An 18746-nucleotide genomic window follows, 5' to 3' on the forward strand; every position below is an offset into this window, starting at 1 on the left:
TAATCTTTTCTATACTAACCAGCGGGGCCCCATGAAAGTGAATCATATTGGGCCCCCAACCCAGAGCAATGCAATTATGTTTCAAAAATTTTGAATTAACTTCCACCACCAACCCCCCTCCCCCCATCCCCCAACGGCACAACTGTTAACAAGCCATATTCTTGTTAAAAGGTCTCCTTTTAATATTCTGCAGTTAAATTGTTTATCTTTTTTGACAAAGTAGACTTTTATTTGTTATATATACTTTTGTTTGTTGCATTGGCATCCTTCTAGTAATTCTGAGATTGTGACACAATTGAAGGATATACTTTTAAATGAACCATCTATTGGATAAGTATCTGGATGATTAATCGTTGGGTGGAGTTTTGTTTCATCTGCATTTTTTTTTGGCAAAAGGAAATTAGGGGTTTTTGGACCATTTGATAATGGTGCTGTGTTGCCACAATTCAATTAGCTCTCCATCACTGCACCCACAAACTCAGCTGAAGAATTCAGCATTTATGCAAGAAGGTTTGGCCTGCATGATGTCAGCCATTGTTCCAGTAGTATTATCGTACATAGATGTTACTTGATCTACTATCTGCATGCCACCATTACTGTGATTTGTTGGATAGTCTATTGGATTGCTGCACATTTGTCTCTGCCGCACTGTCAATATTGTGTGAGTGATCATTTTCAGTTTCCCTTCTCCTTTATCTCTCTCGTGACATGGGCACTATTTACAATCTTTATTACCCTAATTATTTCCTCACATGTTTTAGTTTGTTACTTGTAATAAATTAGGGTATCTATTTTTAGGGTAACTGCATGTAGGCCATTCATTCAGCTCTATTTTTTTTTACTTTACATTGTATGCAAGTTGCTTGATGAGAGGTATTTTGTATAACTGTATTAAAAATATTACGATAGATAGATAGATAGATAGATAGATAGATAGATAGATAGATAGATAGATAGATAGATAGATAGATAGATAGATGGAACATCTTGAGTGCATAAGTACGTTGTCTTCTAAAGGTCATTACAGATAGATTATTTGTAACACAAATGCACTGTAATGTATAACTGTCACCTACAATACTGAACTTTTGCTGCTCTAATTTTAAAATTTATGAGTTGCAAGATCTGTACAATGACAATATGAAAAGTAGTATGAGATGATATTTGGTTGTCAGGGTCCATTTCACAGACATAAAGATCACAGTGTAAAAGCTTTTTGTGTTTCTCCTGGATTTTCAGGCAATTTATTAAATCGCTGTGACTGCGTTTGCTGCATATCTTTGCCTTATGTTACCTTACGTGTAACATAAAAAAAAACCTTATATAAGGCCTTCTTGAGAAATTACTTTTGTTTTCCCCTTGAAAATGATTATAAAAATCAATCTAAAAATAAAGTTGACACCAAAGCAGAACAATCAAGGACTATATTAAACCTTGAATTTTGTCTTTCATGCATTATGAAAGACGTTATAAATGACCTATACCGATTGCATCAAAATCACTCTCTTATATCAGTCCCAGATTAATCAGATTTGTATAATGCATTCCATTTTGAATTTTATTAATTTTTTACCTGGTTTTACCGTTTGTAAAATCAGTGCCGGTAATGTAACAAGTGTGATTATGATATTTCTTCATGGAGTCATTAATGCACTGGATTCCTCTGAGAATTGCACCTCCGACTCACCATGCATCCATGTTAATCTTGCTGCGGCCTGCCAACATCAGTGCTGGCTGCTTGTGAAAACACAGGTAAGAAGATATTTTTTTCCCGAAGAAGAGAAAAAAGATATTGTAAAATTGCAATAAATTTTAGTAATGAGTTATTTCAAAATGACTTGAGTCATGATTTACTCTCAAAAATAGAGAAAGTACTAGCCCCTCTCTAATCAATTTAGTGCGTGAAATATTATCATCTGCTAAGGGTCAGCGTCCTGTCCTGCATGAGCTCTGGACCTCCGTGACCCTACGTAGGACAAGCGGGCAGAGAATATGGATGGTTGGATGGAAATATTATGATATTGATTTTAAAAATTGATAAAACCGAAGACCAACTGGAGCAAGGAATGCAAACATTACTGCTATTCATTGTTGAGAGAAATGTAATCAGTTAATTAATAAATTCACATTTATTAACCTTGAGGATCCATTCTCCATCCAGCAGGGGATTGATTAATGCTTTTCGGAGCATGGCTCGCTGGATTACAACTCACATCAAGGCTGCGGGGAGTCACTGATGCTCCACGATATGCGTAATGAAGAGGAAGCTCAGGCCACCTGGATAATCATTTATAGTGCTACTGGAACTCCAGCAGCATCTGCACCATCAGGGCAAGCAAATTAACACAATTTCTGCAGTGCACAGATGAGCAGACAATCCGACAAGTGAATAGCCCTATTAATTATGACACGCTGTGTGACTCCAGCTCACAAATTAAATTGTGATATGTGGTGAAATGAATTTTTCATAATAACCCCAACAGATCACCATTCACAACAATAACAATTTTAATTCTCATATCTGGAATATTTCTGCATATATCTCGACACGGAGAGTTGAATTTATTGTAGGTATTTATAGTCATAAAATGACATAATTACAGGCAGTCCCGAGCATATGAATGAGATCTATTCCCTAAGTCTGTCTTTAAGTTGAATTTCTAGGTAAGCAGGAACAACAACAACAACAATAATAATAATAATAATAATAATTAAAGTAACTACATACAGTACTGTACGGTACCTTAAGCTGAACTGCATAAGCCTTGCACTGTTTTTCACGAGCATCAGAAAGTAATGGGTGCATTCCTTACGAACCATTAAACCCAATTTTTTTCATATAACAGGCTTTATAGCAGGCCATTCATAAGATGTCCGTAAGTCTGACATTCAAAATCCGGGGACGGCCTACATTGTGATCATGCAAATTTTATTAACCATGTGAGGTGATATGATGAAAAGTGGGCTTTTCAAATTTTCACAAGTAATTTTTATTTGTCTTTCACGGCTACTTGTCTCTTTGAGAGTCACATTAGCCTGGAACTGCATCCCGGGAAACCTGCGGCAGGGGAAGTGCCAGAGGAATCACCCAAACAAAACACAGAGAGCAACAGCCGGATACAACCCCCAACCTGGAGGTCTGAGGTAGCGACATTCCCACTGAGGCGTCGTGCCACTTTTGCATGTTCTTTGTTAAAAGGCCCATCCTTGGCAGAATCCTTAGGTGTCAGTGTGAAGCCTATTTCTAGCAGCCAATGAGGCAAAAGTCCCCTCTTATATCATCCATCTTCCAAGCTCATATCCTGCTCGGTGTCAGAGGGGGACCTGAAGTCTGTTCCAAGCATCACAGGGCATAAGCCTGGGGTTGAGCCTGGACGAGATGCCATGGCACCTCACAGCAGACAGTGCGGGCAACTTTAGAGGCACCAATTAGCATGTGACTGTAAATCAGTAATTGTGTGTCTTTGAACTGCAGGAGGAAGCAGGGGAACCCAGGGGAAAACCGGCACAATACAAAGAGACCATGCAAAGTCCATAAGCAGTGAGCAGAAGCGGGATTTAAAGCCGCAGCCCCAGAGCGGAGAGGCAACAGTGCTGCCCACCGAGACGCAGTTCTGCCCAAGGGGAAACACACTTAATTACGTCTATCGCAGAATTAACATTCTGTACTCCCTGTGCACACTAATGTGCCAAATACAGGATTCTATACAAGTATTACGTTTTCATGAAATAAATAATCCCAAAAAAATACATTTCTACTGAAATTGTAATATACCATGAATGCATTTTGTTTTATTCTGATATTACTTTAATTTTCGTTCCAGCTGGATCGTGACTCCCTCTGTTTGCCACTTGTCTGCATCTGCTATCCAGTCAATCTCACTGCTAAATTCATGTTTCCATCCTCGCTGAGAGCTCTGCCCCATTGACGGGGCGGTTAATCCTCTTGTGCTGGTGATTACCTTTGCAGACGGCACTCGCTACCGGCCTGCGGCTCTGGTATCCGCGCGATGGTGCTGTATTATTTTACCGTTTCTGTCATTATCACCTTCAGGTTGAATTATGCAGCATATTACGCTGATTCCATTTACTTGATTCCTGCTTGATTGTGGATTGCGCCCCCCCCCCCCCCTTCCCTTTCTGCTTCAGATATGGCAATAATGTGATCTGCTGCTCCCACCCTTGTAGGGCTCTTACCACAGAGCTTTACTGTTACTCCTTAATCACTGTCACCTTGGAGTCAGCTGTCACAGGGCTTCTCCTGTGTATTATCCATCTAGTACTGGGATCAATAGCATTTGGGCAACGTGACATTGTTGACTGAGTAGATGGCAGAAATATGCACGATGCCATGCTACGGACAAGGTGTCGCACACTCAACTTCTCTTCTAAACAGAGCTAAATCTGTCTAATGCCTGTTCATTACATGACAGAGCTCAGTTCATAAATTATGTAACAGAATATTGACTACTGCAGTCAACTTGCATGTTTCCTTTGACTTTTTAAAAGTTGCTTTATTGCTTTTAGTTCACGAATCCATCTACTGTAAATGTCACGTATGATTTTTGGCTTCCTGATGTTCTCCCCCTAACCCAGCTGGTTCCGATCTAACCATCTATGACCACACATGTATTATTTTACATTCCCAACACCTCACTTCCTTGTTCTAGTTGCCTTATTGCATAAAGACACCTGAACACCACTAACCCTAATGGATTTGGTATTGAATCCACCTCCGGGCCGATGTCTGCCTTTGCACCGAGACTCTCTTCACGTCGGCTTTAAACTTCACTGCTCCGCTTAAGAAGCTCACTGCTTCTCTCTCGCATACTGCATCGTAGTTCATATGAGAGCTTTCGGATCTGAAAGCTTGTGGGCATTAGCAGAGCCTGATTAGCAAATCTGGGTTAATAGCCTGTGCTTTTGCTTTTATAAGGACCATGAGACTCTCTTTCAGACTACATCAACTTACCACTAAAATATAATTACAAATTACAATTAGACAGGGAACCATTAAAAAATTATTGTACCCTGCTAACAACTCCCCACTCATTGACTCATCTGTTTACAACATATGTGCATGAGTTTTAATCCCTCGTTTTCACAATACAATCCATTTGCCATCAGCTAAAGCAGCTTCTGTTCTTCCCTTTAGCCAAAATGCTTCTGACACTCATCACTGCAGCTTTAAGTCACTCTCACTCCATCTGATACTGACTTTATTATTGAGATCATTACTGAGATCAACGCAAAGATAGCACATGCAAGCTTAACTTACTGCTTTAACTGGACACACAGACACACAAAAACACATCATTATTTATCATTTTCATCATTTTGGGGATGTAACACTTACACAACAGCATCTAACATTTACCCAAAAATTAAAGACTATCTTTTCAATTTTGTCTCCAACTAAAATCAATACAGCAAAGATCACTATTCTTAGTTTACTTAACTTTGTGAAGACATTTTGATCATTTTTTTTTATCTGTAAAAGTAAAATAAACTTTAAAAGATATCATATGCATTTGCAAGGTCATTCCAGACCTGAATCTGCTTCTGTGTGCTTGCAGATCTCAATCAAGCGAAATTCCACCTGCAATCAGAGATGGTATAAATGATGAGATGAGACAAGATGGCGCTTTATTGATCCCTAGAGGGAAATTAGGGGCTGAGCACGAACGCAGACTACCGCCACAAGAAATTATGCAGTCTACGTCCTTGCATTTGGAGAATTTAGAGGAGTCAGCATGGTCACAGCGCAACAAGCTAAACTTTACCCTGGGTGAACTACCTTTGTGATCATCTCCTCTGCCAGGTGAGTAAGGTGGTTGCTATGGAGCCAGAAATACAAAGACTTAGAGGCACAAGAGAACAGCATCGGCATCATAACAGCAGAAGATGCATAAACAGGCTGTGGTACTGAAGGGCCGTCCTGTGCATGATGTATTTAAAATGGATGGATTTAAAATAATGAAAAAAGAACCTGCATCTAGCGTTCAGAGAGTAAAATCTGCCATATACATTCTAATGAGTTCGGCTAAATAACTGTGAGCCGAGCCTTTAAATTACAAGTTTTGATTTTTACTTTAATGGGTTTATACAGATTAAATTATTGACACAAGGACCCCTGGTGAATTTGTAGCAAGGCCTAATTAAATTTCCTACATTTGGTATTACTCAGTATATTTGGAACTGAAGGGCTATGTTAACTATGGGATGCCCCACCTCTGGGACTCCATGTCAATGATAAAAAGTGGGCTGTTGAAATAAATTCAGCTTGTAACATAACACTGCAAGACTTCGGGCTGCAGAGACTCCTGCTATTGATCTCCTCCTGTTAGGCTGGAGACTGCTAATTTTATAAGAGGCAGACCATTCCTCAAAAACGCCCAAATTCTGGGAAATGATTTTGGTAAAACACAAAAACCCAGCAAGATGGTGCTTGGAGTGTTGGGTTTGAATCGCCTCTGTAATGCACAGATTAGAACCAGCCATCATGTTAAAGGATTAAGCAGAGAGACAGTGAATACACACAGTGATGTACCATTAATTTTCTTATTAGTGGAGGGCAAAGCAAGTGGAGAATTATATTTGTTCTATGCTAAAAAAAACTTTAAACTCTGAGTGCAAGATTTCTCGAATCACCAACTGTGCTTTTCCCTGATTACCGAGGTTCTTATTATATGGGGCTATAGAAAAAAAAAGTTATTTAACTATAGTTAATTAGCATTAGTTAGTGCCACTGTAAAATAACTGCTTAATTTATAAGAATGACTTTTAACTGCTTTGCTTAAATAATACAGTGGTCATCCGTTCCACTGGCCAACAGAGCACCCTGTCGTTGTAGCTGCTGCCCGCTATAATTTAAATGTTTAATTTCATACAGACAGGATGGCAATTTCAGTTCTTTCAAAACAGTTATTGGTCAATTTTGTTGTACGATGCCTACCAGTTTCTAAAGGTCTCATGTATTTAAAATGCAGTCCACATATGAGATTCTGGGTCGTGGCAGTGGGTGAGAGACCCATTTGGAAAGGTTGAGAAACCCTGTCTAAGGATTAATCCCTAATATGCACATCAGTCATATTTTTTTATTCTACCCCGTTTTACTCACCACTTTCCAGCTATATATACCACTATCCTTTCCTTATAAGTTTTATGTTTGCACTTAAATCCATCGTTTTTTATGGTTTAAGGAGCCTGTCCTTGGTCAGATCATATTGAAAGTCTATTTTTAAAGGTGAAGTGAAATTCCTCATACTGGTACATCCATGTTTATGAAGAGTAATTAGCTAAAAAAAATAATTATGCTATTTATATACATAAAATAATTGGTTTCGATGCTGCTATACAGTTAACCAGGAATCTGACAGAAAACTTTTACTGCACTGCAGTAAAAAAATCCAAAAAGCAGCAGAGGATTAAATTTGTATTCATATACATAAATACAGATAAAATAAAGCAATCAAAAGGACAAAGAAACAAATAAATAAATCAAGCGTTCACCTTATGTGATATTTTCTTTCTTTTTTTAAAATGGGAGATTTGGTCTGTTAAGACATCTATACATTTTAGCTCTGTGTCCTTCTCTCTCCAAGGATGTTGTAAAACAATTTAACTATCAATCCCAGTCGACCGAAGACGATTGGATTTTTTTTAATGGTAAGGTTTAAAGTAAAGGTGTCTTTCCTTGTCTCCCCTTAATTAAAGACCGACACCCATATGTTCTATTACAAATTAAACAATAGCAATCGATTTTGTATGTAAATCTGCTCAAGTTAAAGACAGGCTTTTTATTTCTTCAGTCTTTACAATATTACAGTCAATGTGTCCTTTGGGAATTGTGTCATGCTACTTTCATGCAAACCTCTTCAAGCAATACTTCTCTCCACATTCAGTGTCTTTCAAGGTCTGCAAGAGAGGCCATTGTCTACACTTGGCATACTAAAATAAATAACTAAACAAACAAACGAATGAATGAAAGAATGAAATGAAATAAATGAATGAATGAATGAACATGTAAATAGATACATAAATAAATAATTAAAAAATCTTAAAAAATCAATGCTGCCAAATGGATTTCATGGCAATTTGACATGTCTACGCTGATTAGTATGGAAATACAGTATCAGTTTTAATAAGTAATATGTTTAAAGATCAGTGCGAAAGCATAATCCTCTTTTTCTGCTTGAAGTTGACGTTTTCACAGATGTTTCAAACGTTTTCAATTTTTTTCTTTAAATGCTAAGATTCAGATTGATGTTGTCAAATCAATATTGTAACAGTATGCATAATTCAGCATTTAATAATATAATATGATTAAAAAATTATAGACCCACCCATGTTTGTTACAGTCAGTCTGAACTGCTAGCATCTGGTATATAGTATCAGAGCGGTATACGCCCCAATTCTACAGCATCTATTCATGCCCTCTGTCAACCTTTATGGTATATTAATATTTCTTACTTTCCAAAGTACACCATTTCTGTGTATTACTGTGTACTCTGATAGCACTGATTGCTTGGAGCTCAAAATTTCACTAACATTTTAGTAAACCGGCAGGCATTGTAGTACACCGATTAATGTAGGAACTATTTTGTTGTACCGAACTCCACACATGAAACAAATCACTGCGTATGAGATACGAGCACGAGCTCCCCGGCGATACGCACCCCGGCGCAATGATACGTTGGCCGGTGAGCTATCTGTTATCTGCAATAACACCCGCCTTATTTGGTCACCGAAGTCGTCTCAGATGGGCAACTGGCAGGCTGGCAGGGGCAGCTTGAGGACGCACTGCATGGGTACGGGGTGATGCCTCCCTCCTTCACTGCAGCTCTCTCAGCTTGTCTGCCGGTGGCTCTGATACAGGCCTCTGGGCGAGCTTCCTGTCGCCAAGCCTGTGGACGTGAGTCTTCACCGCAAAACCACCACCTCTCAAGGTTCCTGCAGCTCTGCCAGGGTGCACCTGACTTGCAAAACAATGTTGTGGAGAAGCCGCTCTAGCGGTTCCAGTGGGGCCGCTTCCTGACGAGAGGAGGAGAGGCAGTTTTAAACAAGCAGCTCCTTTATTGTAGCCCTTAAAAGGAGCGCAAGCAAGCAATGACCACAACTCCGACACACCTGACAGTGAAAGGCGGGGAGGTCTGACAGTGGACGGTAAGGCCCACAAACAGTGGGTAGTTTACACAATAACTAGCGACACACAATGATCGCACAGCATTCACACATGACACAGGCATCACAAATATTTACAATAACGCACACATTCAGGGGATATTTACAAGACTCGCCAGCCTGCCAGAATATGCTAATGGACTCCACTATGCACAGCCAACTCACCAGCGCCACAATATGATAAACACACAGCCTATTTAAAGTATAAATAATGTATGTGCGGTATAGTTTCACTTACCAGAACTGAGACAATAATTCGTAGCTTAAATACAGGGAAACGTGAAAAATGTGTAATGAGAACATTATAGTGTGTGTTTACACACACAGATGGTACGGCCTATAGCACACATAGTCTTAGTCTTAGCACGATGACACCTTAGCTTACTGTATGTATGTTAAAAATGCAAACCTAGCAGTTCAGCAAATAGTCATCGAAAAAGTCCACATGCTAACAAACCTGGGTTAATATCATTTTAAACTGTGAAAATGTTGCATCTGTAATATACAACTGCAACACATGGAAAGTCACTGCACAAGTAGGCTATAAACTACAGCACAACTTATAGCACACCCTTACATGTCTCACTGGCTCTCACTGGTTCTCACTGGCTATAGTTGAGGAGGGAAGAAGCTATCAAGTCATAATTCAAAAGACAAGCAGAAGAACGAAAACAAGAAATCTGTACAAGGAAATCAACAGCTATCTGCTGTTGTATGGTTAATCTATGGGTGCTATGCAAACAAATTAGAGAAAACTACACCAATCTGGAAGAAATAAAAACATTGTTTATAGTGGCCATTTTATGTAAACAGCTGTAATTAGTGTAAAGACTTTTTTTTAAAAGAAAAAATTTTTACATTTTGTTTGCTCACAAAAATACGAGCAAAGAAAAATGAGCAGTTTGTGCACAGCTTTTGCTTTGGCTCTGGTTCTATGCTGGTTTTCGCCTGCATGCTTCCCGACGTTCTGTATTCCTGTGTTGTATAACGGCCTTTCCCCACTCGTTCGCCCCCCAGCATCTCTAGAATGCCAAGAAGTAGAATTGGGTGCTTGCGTTTGCTGCTTGAAGGGACGTATTTCCATGCAGCCTTATGCAAACGTATGAAGCTAAACATTTAAAAGCACTTGCAAAGCATTTGTAGAGTACAAATATGACAAATTCAGGAATAGCAAGTGGGGTAGTGTTGGAAGTATATATTCAATTTATTTCATTTATTCTATATTCATTGTATGAGCAGCAACATTTTGGATTCAAGGCAAATTCAAAGTCTGATCCAATTGCAATGCACACAGGAATCTTGGCATATTATATGGTAACCAGGGGTGTAGTTAGAGATGAATGGATAGGAGCGCTGAGTTTTTACTGGGGTCTAAAATAGGCCTAATGATGCCCCTGATGGTAACTCAAAATGTTTGTCAGATATTCTTCATCCCTCTACTTTACCAGTTATCACAGGAATGGGGAGCCTGTTCCATGGAGGACCGGAGTCGGTGCAGGTTTTTGGGAGGCCTCTCAATCAGCCAATAATTAAACAGTGGTTCTTGACTCCAGTCCTGGGGACCCACTGTTATTGGCTGATTGACAGGTCATCCCAAAAACTGGCACCTGCACTGGCTGTCCATGGAGCAAGTTCCCCCTCCCTGAAGTAGCAGAATGTTTTTGTTTCATTTTGGTTTGTTTGTCCTCAAGAAATTTCCAGCAAAACAGCTTTGTTCAATTTATTCACTCATTTATTTGCTTATGGCATCAGTGCTCTCCTTTAAGACGAAATGTCCTCTTCAATTCTGAGAAATTTCCGGTGGTTAATTTTGCTTGCAGTAGTATGAGAAGCATGCAGTTTACTTTCACTGGTCTCCATGAGAGACTCAAACTGTCAGTGCTTGTGCTTTGTCAGTGCTTGTGCTTTGTCAGTGCTTCGGACATCAGCTAATTTTCCTGACACTTTATATTCTGGGATTACACACAGTATTTAATTAGCAATATTTAAAATTATTACTTTTAAGGTATCTATTTTAGAGTTGTAGAATTTATGTTGCATCAATCTGAAATCATTCAGAAAATAAAATTGCGAAAACTATTTTCTTTACATAGAAGCATTTACTGCGGAACAAGCATCACACTTTGAAAATGTCTGCATTTAGTACAAGATGTATGGGGGGGGTGACAGATATGATGCCTCCACCGTCGAAATGAATGTACTGATCAGAGTCACAGGGAACGACAGATTCCCTGTTATTAATTATTAAGTACGGTTTAACAATATATTATCCCTATAGACCTAAGGTCCACGCTTTTCCTTCAAAATAGTTTCAATGGGAATACTTTTGTGTAAGACCTTTTTAAGTGTCTGTCTATCTCTGTTGGTGAGCTTTGACAGACCACTGCTTCTCTTTGTTGAAGCAGTCCATTTTCGATATACTCTGTCATTATTTTTTGAGACCGTTACCCTTGACCCACTATATTTTTTTCTTCAGTTTTTTGTTACATATAGTTCTTACAGTTCTTGCACTGAGCATTCGGCCTATTTTGTACTCTCTTAGGTGTTGTTTTGACACTCGAAGTGTTGATTGCCAGACTGCTTTAATAGCTGACATATGCTACTTATTGACATTCCAACTATTGTGAATCACTATTGAAACTGTGTTTATAATTGCGATTTAATTTTCTACAGTTAAATGGTGTTCCCATTATTCTGTCCACTCCCAGAACATAAACCATCAGATGAAGTCTCGAAACTACTGTTACAAAAATGAGTCCATGAAACAATATTATGATAGTCAGGATCCTAGTTTCATGGGTGATTTTGTTAACTCATATTAATTCTTGCACAATAGAATATATATATTTTGTTTGCTTTATAATTTCTTTGCATTGTGAGAGGGCTGCTACAGCCTGTATCCATATTAGTTTAAGCAGCAGATTATATTGTCTGATAATGTCTGCTTAGCTGTTTAATCCTCTCCTACCTTAGTCTGATAATTATGTTATATTTTAGTTAGGTTATTACATTAGGTAATATACTTTTAGGCATGTATTACAGGGATCACAGTATATGGCAGAAATGTAAGGGACGGATGGTCCTGACATTGAATTCTAAATCTTAGTAAGTAAAATATTAACAAATAAAACTAGGAAAACAATCATTCATTCAGTGGAAATAATAAAACATTCAGTCTAACCCACAAACTGACAGCTATGTGCTGTCATTCCTCAGCTGACCTCATAAATTTTGTTTTCCGATGGGAACCTAAAATCAGAGATCTGACAGGCCAAAGAAGTTAATCATTGCATCACCCTTTTCGTTTAATACCCAAGGCTATTACGAGACCTAACAGAGGCTTAAAATGAATATTTATTAATCAAAGAGATCATGAGAAGCTTTTTCTTAAAGTACAATTTATTGTAAATTGTAAATGTAAACATTCTAGAAAATGTGCATTTAAAATGAACATAGAATATGGTATTCAGCATAAATACTTGCATATAGATAATGTAGTTAAAATGACATAGACCTCTTAATTACAACGCCCTGCTCTCTAACCAAGAAGCTGCCTGCTCAAAAGACTCTCAATGCCAATCTGGTGCTTTTGTAAAATGTTCAAGATAGGGGTTATCAAAGGAACCGTTATATAAGGAATTGGTTTGAAAATCCTTTTTCAAGGTTTTTTGGTCATGTTTTTAGAGTTTCATGTGTATGTATGCCGTAAACAGTCAAAGCATCAATAAAAAATAGCTTAATGTTTTGCAAAGAAGTCATGTTATGGAGCCGGCTGAGGAGAGGCGAGAGATTCAAGATTTCACTGGCAGCCTTCTTCAGTTAATGTCAACTTGTCAACAGAAAACAGTGTTTGAACGTCTTCCAGCCTTTTTTTTTGCCGCATATTGCAGTCTAGCACACACTGAGGAACCCTGCTGGATAGACTGAGGGCCAACAGCAAAATGTGTAATGATCAAAAAAGGTCCATAGGTTTACTGGCTCAAATAATATAACATCTCTGTGAAGATTTTTTTGTGCATTATATCATTTTGCATTAATATTGCTACTGTATTTTCCCTGTTCTTATAAAAATCAAAATCATGTATTTCCTGAATTTAAGCTGGATTGTTGATTTGAAGGAGGGTCTCCTGTCTAATTCTAATTGAATGATGTACAATGTCAGAACATTTTGTTCAGTGCATGGAGAACAGCAAACTGTGTGCTTTGTGCCTCTGCATGACTTATAAAGATTAAATGACCTTATGCTTTCTGAAAAGCATGTTCGAATGGAATAATAAGGATCAGAAGGAAGATCGCAAGCATATGGTACAGTTTCATTCATTGTCTCTTACTGAGGTCATTAGTAGAATTCTATGCAGGCATTCCTAGATATAATGGTAGGCTGGATATGAAGCCGAAATAAAAAAGCCACATAATGTAAACAATGGAGTAGCACAAGGTTGCATGAAGGTGTCATTATGCTTTACAATATAACACAGTAACAAAATGTAACAAGGAGGCTGTCAAATTCTTATACATATTGTATGGAAGGTGCAGCACAAAATAGCTGCTCATGAAGCTTTGCATATAATTGGTGGCACAAGAACAGAACCTCGTCCTGAGGAAGCACTGCGGCACCAGGCCACCCTCGTGCAATACCCCAAAAAACACAATTAAAATATAAATCATGTAGGTTTCCACGTCACTTTTAAGATCCAATATTGTAAGAAGAATATGGGACCAGTGCGGCAGATAATTCATTTGAATGTAATTACTTTCAGTGTCGATCATAAACCACTGATTGCAAATTATGTCAAAGGTAATTACATCTCAGCTTTGACTGGCATATTACGTATATCTTGTAATAATATGTAATATTTGCTTTTTGGTTGTTGACCAGGTTTGATATACCTGTGCAGGTATAAAAAGGGATCCAATTTGGTTAATTGTAGCTGCGACTAACCCTAAAATACTCATTAGAATATTCAACACTAAAATGTGCATGAGTTTGCATTCTGTTTGATTCCTTATTAGTTTGAATTTGGTATGATTTGGTTATTTATTTGAAAATGCTACACATATAACAAGTATATTGATTTGTAAAGTAAATATAAAGTTATGGAAGATTTTCACAACTCCTAATGCTTAAAAATATAAGGGCCGTAAATCCAGAGAGATTTCACATCTTTTGAAGGACACCCCTGGTTTTTAAATCATTCACTGCTGGGACCGGACCTATTCCATTTAAACATTACAAAGATTGCATAAATTAGTAGCATTTAAATGAACCATAGGACTTGCCCAAAAACCCAGTATGAATATTACACTGAGTATATTCTCAGAAGTATACAAATACATCATTTAAGAATGGGTACAACAAGCATAAGTATGCACTAATGAAACCAAGAACCACTAAATTAAACAAATTATATTTTTTTGGTACTTTTAAATTGTACATATGGGTCAGGACGTGCACAGGTTCAATGAGCAGGAATCCCAGGAAACAGGATGCAAGTGCTTAGGAATTTTATAAGGGATAAATCATGAAAAGGTGTGCGGCTACAGGAAGATAATGAACGACAACTTGAATCGTCAACACCCTCATGACATCTCTGGACCAATAAGAAAACAGTATTTACCGAAGCTGTAGTATCGAGAAATAAATCAACCAAATCACTGGGCACAGCCTGGAACAAATACAACATAAATTCACAGAAACCAGCAGGTAGGTTCATGGTGCACACAGGGCTAGGTCTAGTGGAAGGGGGATGCAAAGTTTGCCAAAAGAAACCAAACAGCTGACCAGTCATTCCTCTGGGACCCTGAGCCGGTCCGCGTTTTTGCTCGCTCCCAGCTCCCGGCCAAACAGCCCACAAAATGGTTTGAGAAACACTGCACTAGACAAAGACAAAGGGAAGATATATAATAGGGGCTGCACAAGTGGATCACATGTGGACTGATCTGGGATGACATAATGGGGGAACACATTGGGAGAGAATGAAAACCTGGTTAGAACTCTGGGGACTGGGTGCCCTGGTGGGGGGGGGGGGGATCAGTTGCGCTGGTGTGACAATATGTTGTCTCCCTTCATTTCATAGCGCAATTTGAAAACAATATATATTTTATATTTAGTTAAATGAGAAAACGTAAAAATCAAAAGGCAGAAAGATCTGAACCAAATATACTTTCATACTGACTCCAGGTGATCAATATGGCACTTAATTTATAAACCAACACCTTGAATGTTTTATCCTTATAGAGTACTAATCCACTGGAAGCAGCGAAAGAGTACATTTCTGCTACAAGTGTCAGTCCAATCAATCTCCCCAAAATCTGGTATGAAAATTTATGTTGCTCGGAATCCTTTCTCACCCTCTTATGTAGATGCTTATTAATGGACTATGACAGCTGTACTGTTATTATTGATGCCTCTGAGACAATTTATGAAAGCAGAGGAGTGGAGCAACAATGGCAGCAAAGCTAAGTGGTGGAAACGCTCACTCACTTTGACAGTTTAACAAGCATCAAAGACGAGCCGCCACGTGCTGATGGTAAGACCGGCATTCTGTCAACAATATTGAAGCACAATTGACAAATTCAGCAGCAGCTCATTTCAGACCAAACAGGAGTCATCAGAATTCATACACAGAATGTACAAACGGGAGGGGGGGGGCGGGGGGGGGCAGGGGGGGGCACTGCGGTGAAACAGATCTGAAATACATACTAAAATGGAAACAAACAATGTCAAGGATGACAGAATTCAATAGTACCACTGCTAGCACTGTACCACTAGTAGTAGTATTAATTTTAGTAGTAGTGGTAGTAGGAGGGGGAGTTCTTCTTCTTTAAGATGCACTTTATTGATCCAAGGGAGTAGTAGTATAAATAGTTGTAGTAGTAGTGGTAGAAGTATAAGGATAAGTACTAATAATACTTAAATATGATTGCACTTTTACCTGTAGTTGAAAATGAAGTTGACTGTGAAGAAAATATGGTAACACTTTACTTCGGTGGTGTATAATGCATTATGATGGTCAATGCAAGAATTACTAGAGTATAACGCCATCTTATATTGACAGTCATAAGGCATTATAGTGTTGATTATATTACTTCATAAACTCCAATGAAACTCTCATATACTGTAAAATGTGCTTTGGATACCTTCATAATACATTATAATGGTTAGTGTAAGAACTAAGAATGCTTCATACTACATTAGTGAGGTATCCATATGTAGTGAGGTGGAGCTGGAGGGTGCCATCTTCTTGGGGTATGGTAACTTCATCAACTTGATTGATTAATTGTTGCGGCCAGCATACAATTCCGTATATCTAGCCGCTTGCAGTCGCTCCCGCTTTTAAGGTTTCCCTTTTAATACCGCGTGTAATCTGCCAGGTATGTCTCCTCTTCTTTTACTAACAGTGTTTGGGTAGTAGGGGCATGCCTAATGATGTGTTTGTATTTGTAGTGGATCGCAGCTTGGAGGGTTCCCGGACCGACGTGAGCCAGACAACCGGCGGGATACTAAGCCACTACAATTGCTGCTGTTTTGCCCGGATGTTTTATGTTTTTGTTTCGTGTTTAATTCGTTTAAGTATTAATGTTAGTTTGTTGGATGTAACTGTGGGGCGCCATTGGGGAGGTTTGGTGCTGGGCGGTGAGGATCTGTTTTGGGGCGACAGGTCGGGGCGATACAGCGCTGCGTGGTCGCTTTGCCCTTTTAGCCCACCCCCCCCGGGTGGGTATACTTGTGCCGTGTGATGTGGTGACCCCTTGGAGTACTTTCTGACGGTTCGCCTCCCACTCCCCTCCCCATAACGGCTGCCGGGTTTGGGTTTCTCTTTCGTGCGATTGGAGTGTTTTAACATTTGATTTGCACCATTTCTGATGTGATATTTTAAGTAATTTGTTTGCTGTTTGGTTTCTTTTGTTTTCCTTTTGGAGTGTGAACGAAACAGCAGCCTAATGAAGGGAGTGTCCATGGTCTTCAGGTCTCCCCGGTGCTGATTACGAATCTGTGTCCTTTTATATTGGAGCGGGTTGCCAACTCCTGTGTTTTAATTCTCTGGCTGAAATTCCCAGAGTGGCGTAGTCGGTTGTCCATTTCCGTATCCCTCGCTGCTTCCTCCCCTAAAAACGCCACACATAGTGCATTGTAGTTGAGAGTTTCATGAAGCATTAATAATGCATATTAATGATGGCTTACACTTTTTCTTGTAAATAAGCCATATTTTTCAGGTTTTATGAATGCATTATAATGTGTTATGAACATTCTTCTAGACACATTATCAGACAGATATCTTCTAGATGTACTTTCTGTTTTTGGTATATTTAGTACCAGTGATACAGTCATGTGGAGTTGATCTGGGCACCTCAGCCTGAACCCTGAACCTTGCCAGTCATAGCATGGGATCAATGCGACTGGATCCGGAGATTGACAAGGTTTCTTGAGGAATGTCACAGTTATCCATCTTGCCATTGCTGGTTTGTTGCAGCCCTCTGATTATTCCTTTTTCATGTAAGATGCATATCTGTGTACCGTGCTGAAGACAGGAATGTAATAGCCGTGCTGGGGGCAACACTGTCGTGATTATAGAGACAGGAGATTTTGAATAATTCAGAAAGACATTATGGACCCTGCAGTTTATTTTTTTCTCAATGTGTCGAGCATATTTATGGCTTGTTATAGCTGAGCTCTAGGTTGACATGAAGGTCACACCTGTTATGTCCACACACACCACCAGTCTCATGTTCAGCACCACCCACTTGCCCTGACTCTTCTCAGGTGCTTCTCTACAATGAGTTATTTCTGCATAATTTACTGGGGTATGATGGCTGACAGCTTCTCTCTTTCATGTGCAGCACATAGAAACATCGTTCCTTTAAACAAACCAATCATGGTATTCAGATATATTACAGAATTCCCACCATGTGATACTAATACATTTATCATCAGCAAAGTTAGACCAAAGGATCTTTGGTCATTTAAACACATAAAATTATCCAAAACTTCATCTTTCTATTAACATTAGACAACTCTGCTCTGTGACTGAACTGATATGGGTCAAACTGGCATTCAACACTGAAAAATATATATGTAAGTATTCTAGGTGTATACAGTATTAACGCTAATTATGATCACTCAACTTATTTCAGAAGTAAGTTAGTTCCCCTGGAGTACTCCAACATTGTAATTTTGCTCCGTTGTGGTCTCTGGTCATCATTAATTAAGACTCTGCAGCTCTGGCTTATTGACCTCTACGGTGCGGGGGATTTTGATGGGGTGTGAAGAGCAGAAGGTGGACCATGAAGTCTGGACAGTAGCCAGGTTGCTTTTCACGTGGTCCTCTGCAGCAACGCATGGCAACTTAAGCACTCCCTTAGCCCACCCACTTCCAATTAAATGTGATTGCACCTCAGCTAAATTACATTTTAAAGAAGGTGTTAGGTGTCTTGGAGACAAGGTGACATTCTGCTGTCCGATACATCAGCCTATAACAGACAGCTGAATAAGGGCAGAAGGGGAGGTTTATTTATTTATTTATTTATTCCCCCTGCCCCCCTCCCCGCCCAAAAAATGGCTA

General features: G+C 39.0%; 1 non-coding gene across 1 annotated transcript; it reads right to left on the reverse strand.

The window, feature by feature from the left end:
• Positions 1-5669: 5669 nt before the first annotated feature.
• On the reverse strand, positions 5670-5829 carry LOC125751250 (U1 spliceosomal RNA). The gene has a single exon (XR_007400573.1). It is a non-coding gene; the product is annotated as a U1 spliceosomal RNA (small nuclear RNA).
• Positions 5830-18746: the final 12917 nt, after the last annotated feature.

Source organism: Brienomyrus brachyistius, chromosome 10 (genome assembly GCF_023856365.1).
Source record: "Brienomyrus brachyistius isolate T26 chromosome 10, BBRACH_0.4, whole genome shotgun sequence".
NCBI classification, from domain to species: Eukaryota; Metazoa; Chordata; class Actinopteri; order Osteoglossiformes; family Mormyridae; genus Brienomyrus; species Brienomyrus brachyistius.